Source organism: Vulpes vulpes, chromosome 2 (genome assembly GCF_048418805.1).
Source record: "Vulpes vulpes isolate BD-2025 chromosome 2, VulVul3, whole genome shotgun sequence".
Classification (NCBI taxonomy): domain Eukaryota; kingdom Metazoa; phylum Chordata; class Mammalia; order Carnivora; family Canidae; genus Vulpes; species Vulpes vulpes.
The window spans coordinates 75,352,943-75,358,732 of NC_132781.1; the positions used below are offsets into that span (position 1 = coordinate 75,352,943).

Sequence of the window (5,790 nt, forward strand, 5' to 3'; positions counted from 1 at the left end):
GGAGCCGCACATTCCAGCACAGGAGGCTGCGCCGCGCACCCAGCCCGCGCCGCCGCCGCTGCCGCCGCTGCCGCCGCCGCCGCCGCCGCCGCCCGCGGGACACGCCCCCTCCACCGCCCGCGCGCGCCCGCGGGACACGCCCACCCCGCTGCCCGCGCGCGTGTCCGCCGGGCGCGCCCCGCCCCTTGGCGGAGGGGGTTGGCCGGGCCCGGCCGGCCGGGGGCGCGCCGCGCGGCCCCTCGCTCTGCCCTCGGGTCGCGCCGGAGGCGAGCCTCGCTCCCTCTCTCGGTTTCTTTCATAAACAAACAACAGAAAAGTTGCCCCATGGCCCTGGCGCGCGAGGATGAGAATAGAGCTGTTAAAAGGAAGAATCTGCAGGCTCTGACCGTTCTCTTTACAACTGTTGTCACCCGCCTTTCAAGTCTAAAGCGCTCGAAAAATGCCCTTTTAGAAGCTCTTGAAATCTCCACCCGTGGCCACCCTTTAGCTCATTAAGGTTCCTTAAGCTCACGCGGTAAAAAAAAAAAAAAAAAAAAAAAAAATTGCATCCCGAATTTGAAACAATAAGCAGGGAAAATGCAGGCAGCTCTTGAGTTGCGAGGAGAAACTGTCCCGGGAAGGTCGTGGACTCAAAACACAACTGAGGGGGCAAGTCCATAGACGTGGCAGGTGGCAGGTCCTTCCTGAGCGTGCAAGACACGGTTGCAGGGGCGCAGGGGCGCAGTTACCGTGTGGGAGAGTAAGCCTGGCTTCCCCGTTTCTAAGCTGGGGTAACCATGCACAATAGCTGGTGCGTAGCAATATGCTTTTAAAAGAGAGAGAGACCGTAGTCTCATGTACCCCTTACCTCCTGTTTACACCAGAAATGCCTTCTTAGTCTGCCTTTGAGAGCTAAATCGTGCCCATCCTCCAGAATTTAATGGCTTCCTTAAACTTCTTAGTTTAGCATTCAAGGCCCCGACCAACCTCACCTAGATAACTTGGACTGTCACTAGTATTAAAATACCGGTAGCAGGAGCACCTGGGTGGCTCAGTGGTTGAGCCCCTGCCTTCAGCTCAGGTCCTGATCCCAGGGTCTTGGGATGAGTCCCCCATCCGGGTCCCTGGAGGGAGCCTGCTTGTCCCTCTGCCTGTGTTTCTGCCTCTCTCTGTCTCTCATGAACAAATAAATAAAATCTTTAAAAAAATAAAATAAGAGGTAGCAGCAAGTGCTATGGGGGTTCAGAGTAGGGAGATGGTCCCTAGTTAAGAGAACCTAGAAACTTCTCACAGTACACGATTATCCAATCTGGCCTTAGAGAATTAGGAGAATTTCAACAGGTGGAAAGTAAGGGAGGGAACAATCTACACAGTGAAAACAGCAATCTCAGAAACCCATCAACTGAGACCGAACTCCTCCTCCAGCTCTCCCAGTTTTTCTGTCAAGTTCCTTCACGTTTCTCTTAAGACCCAGCTTCCACACTCCTCACTTTCCTAGTCTACACCCTAGTAGGACCCTTGTTTCCCTATATTAGGACAGTAATATTAGATTAATTAATGCAGGCTAGACTAGAGGCCCTAAGGGTTCAGTTACTTAATACCACATGCAAGCACTCCCCCATGAATCAAATTTGAGAAGTATTCATTTTCACTGAACCCAAAAGAGAAAGATATGCAGAAAGGAGGAAAGGAGAGAGACAGAAGAGAGGGAAGGAAAGGAGGAAAGAAGGGAAGAAGAAAGGAAAGGGAGAAAGAAAACTTTTAGTCTGCTATAAACGTGTCTACCTTTTCCTTTTTTAAATTTTTTTTTCCTTTTTTCTCCTTTTTAAACTTAAACCTAATTCAAGTTGCATGGCTTTTTTAGATGTTGTAGCCCAGAAAATAATTCTGGCCTCTTTCATGGCCCTCAAAGACATACAGTGTTTTCCCTTTTTTATGTCCAAAAAGGCAAAAATGAAACTAACTAGATAAATGTCCTTCATTTCCTCAGTCTGACTGCTGGAAATGTTTTATTAATTGCAAATTTACTCCCACATATTGTGATGCAAAAAGAAGAATGACAAATTGGCAGCTGCATTCATTTAAAATTAGCAGAGGCTCTTGTTCAAGAGATGGCATATTCAGAGTGACCCAAATTATCATGACATGAAGGCCACAGGTCAAATTCAAGGCCAAGTTACAAATCAATAGAAAATTTCCTTCAGAGGAAGCTGGTGCTATGAACTTGAATTCTTAATTGTTTGTCAAGAGACTGTATAATTTGCTGCATCCAAAATTTAAGATCTGCAAGATAGGACTTTGAAACGTGAATAAGTTCTGGTTTTTTTATTTAGAGAATATGGATTCTTTCCTATATATTTAATTGATCAGTTTTTTTATTTTAATTATCATATGTTCTTAATAACATTTCCTCTGGAGATTTATTTCAAAAGTTTGGTAGAATGTTTTTGTGCTTCCGTGTGCTTTTTATTCTTAACCATGTTTCATTTTGTTTTCTCTAGAAAAGAGTTTAGTTTGACTGAACTCACATTAATGTTTCACTGAAGTTCAACTACTTGCTTTACACATGTTACATAACTCAAGGTTTGTGAATGAAAACTGGGGTACATCTCCATTCTGATGTCGAAAGCTTTTGCTTCCACTCTTGCTGTCACCAGCCAAATGGAAGACATCAGTGCGTCAAGGACTAATGTTTTGGGTGTTTCTCCCACTTTCTCTGCATTTGCAGTAGTATCTGCCACTGTTCTCCTCTCCAGGAATCTTCCCCCCAAAGCAATTGATCCTGCAGGGCCTGAGCTCTGGCCCTAAACTTTGTGCTCTGTGAGTTAGCACAGTTTCACTTTGCATTTAGATCACAGTGATTTAAAAAGACAACTTAAAAAATACTCCTTTGTGGTGCATCTGGGTGGCTTAGTCATTGAGCCTCTACCTTTGGCTCAGGTCATGATCCCAGGGTCCTGGGATCAAGTCCTGCATCAGGCTCCTTGCAGGGAACCTGCTTCTGCCTCTATGTCTCTCCCTTTCACTGTGTCTCTCATGAATAAATAAATAAAATCTTAAAAAAAAAAAAAAAAAGATTCAAACCCAGGCCATTTGATTCCAGGTACTCTGTTTAGATAGATAGATAGATAGATAGATAGATAGATAGATAGATGATAGCTTTGCTTTTCTATAACCTTATTCTGAAACTTTCAGTGAGAATAAAAAAAGAGTGCACTGGATACTCTGGTTTCTCTTCAGATCATATAAATGTTTTGCCTTTTACTAAAGATTTCCATGGAGAGGAACAACTTTGAGTCTTAAGTAGATTTTTTGGGTCCTTGTTTCAGTAAAGTTTACAAAGAAAAAAAAAAAGAGAAAGAAAGAAAAGAAGGGAAAGAGTGAGTGAACACTGGCCAGATAGGCCAGAGAACTGTTTCTCCTTCCCTCTGTCATTTTAAGAAATCACTTCTCATAGCACCTGGGTAATTTAGTTGGTTAGGGGGTTAAGTCTCTTCCTTGGGCTCAGGTCATGATCCCAGGATGCTGGGATGGAGCCCCAGCTCTCTGCAGGCTTCTGGCTCAACAGGGAGTCTGCTTCTCTCTCTTCATGCTCTCACTCTCTCTCACAAATAAAATCTGGAAAGGAAAGGAAAGGAAAGGAAAGGAAAGGAAAGGAAAGGAAAGGAAAGGAAAGGAAAGGAAAGGAAAGGAAAGGAAAGGAAAGGAAGGAAGAAAGAAAGAAAGAAAGAAAGAAAGAAAGAAAGAAAGAAAGAAGAAACAACGAAAGAGAAACAAAGAAAGAAAGAAGTCACTTCTCTTGTGTTTTGCCTATAAAATAAAGAGGTTGGGCTAGTGATGTCTAAAATTATCAGCAGCTTAGAAATCTAAGGTGCTTTTTATTCTGTTTGAAATTTCAAAGCATGTGTAGTTGTTCCTGGTATAATTATATATATTTAAGTTCAGTGTACTGGGGACCCTAGTGTCTTCTCTATGGTTCTCTCTGCCCCCTTGGAGAACCACCAGTAGCCTTGAGCCATACTGGTTTAAAGATCTGTGTGTCGTCGTCTAAAGACAGGGATCTAAGGCCTGGTCTGGCTTTATTAAGTGCGGGATAACCTAGCCTTGCTTCCAGTTGAACCCTGACCCTTTGTTCTGGTTCTGACAATTGCAACGCAGTCTTATCCAGTACAGTATCCGTATCTGCAGCTATGTAGGCACAGGAGATGTTCCCTAAATGCTGAGAGGAGGGAGGGAGGTGAATTAGGGAATTCCAGAATGAGCTGGGCTCCTTCCTGCCCTCTGCAAGAGCCTAGAATATACTTTGAACTACTCTCCCCTTGTTCCTCTTCCCTTCAGCACCACTGGCCTCCCTGAAGCCTGGTTCCTCTCCCCATTGTGGTTCCTTGTTCCGCTTGCTGTTCCTCTCTGGAGAGACTGTCCAGTACCCTCTGTCAATGCTTCTCGGTCCTGCCCCTTCTGATTCAGATGTCCTCGTCTCATTCACCAAGCTGTTAGAATTTTTTTTAAATTTTTTTTAAGATTTATTTATTTATTTATGATAGACATAGAGAGAGAGGCAGAGACACAGGAGGAGGGAGAAGCAGGCTCCATGCTGGGAGCCCGACGTGGGACTCGATCCTGGGACTCCAGGATCGCGCCCTGGGCCAAAGGCAGGCGCCAAACCGCTGAGCCACCCCGGGATCCCCCCAAGCTGTTAGAATTACAACCTCCTCCCCTTTGCATCCGATCCTGTCATCCTTCCTCACTGTTTTTATTAGCTTTTATCACTAACTATAACATAGTTATAGCATAGCATTTATCACATGCTATGCATTTTATTTACCTTATTTTTACTTTCTTTCCTTATGAGAACTTAAGCTCCAGAAAAGAAAAAAAATTTTTTTAAGATTTTATTTATTCATGAGAGACAGAGAGAGACAGAGAGAGAGGCAGGCTCCATGCAGGGAGCCCGATGTGGGACTCGATCCTGGGACTCCAGGATCACGTCCTGGGCCTAAGGCAGGCGTTAAACCACTGAATCACCCAGAGATCCGCGAGAAATTGTTCTTTATCTCCAATGCCTATAACATGGTAGTTACTCAACAAGAGTTTGTGAAATGAATGGTTAGGGGATCTCAGCTTGGTTTTGGCAGTCTTTCAAAGTGGGGACACCCCTTACCCATATCGGCATCCCCATTTCAGTACCCATCACAGACCTCCCTCATGCTAAATGCTAGCCTGCCTCTTTGACTCTCCCCTACAATATCCCCTTTTCAATAATCATTTGTGGAAGGAATAAAGAAATGCTCCTGGATCCCTGGTCCCTGTGGTTTGTCCTCTTATTGGAAATCTTCCTTCCTGCTCTTCTGCATAGCGTATTCCTAGCACATCACTACTTTCACATGCCAGTCTCTAGTTGGATTTTCCTTGGTGCCCCTAATAGTCTGCTGAGCCTCCAGTGTCCCTCTGTTTGCCTGTAGTCTAAATATAAGCCACATCCCCCTCCCTGCAGAGCTGTCATCTGCATTGCCCTGCCCTCCTCTCCCCTGCATTCTGTCTCTTCACTCTGGTCTTTGTCATTGTTGAATTCTCCTGGATGGTATGCAGACCACAAAATCTCACAAATGAAAAAGCTCTTAGAGGTCCAAGCCCTTATTTTATAGATGAAAGAAGATAGGCCTGCAAGTATTTGGCTTGTGCAGGTTTGCACTCAAGTTAGGGTACAGCTGGAACTAGGATCCAGAGGCTCAGATTTCCAGCCAGTCTGGTCCTCCTTCCATCTCTCTCAAAATCTCCAGTCTTCCCTTGGTTTTTCCCTGGCCCAGTGGC

At 45.0% G+C, this 5,790-nt stretch overlaps 1 non-coding gene across 1 annotated transcript; it reads left to right on the forward strand.

Annotated features, from left to right (window-relative positions):
- The first annotated feature begins 3,199 nt into the window (after positions 1-3,199).
- On the forward strand, positions 3,200-3,314 carry LOC112923733 (U5 spliceosomal RNA). Its single transcript, XR_003235748.1, has one exon. It is a non-coding gene; the product is annotated as a U5 spliceosomal RNA (small nuclear RNA).
- The last annotated feature ends 2,476 nt before the right edge of the window (positions 3,315-5,790 follow it).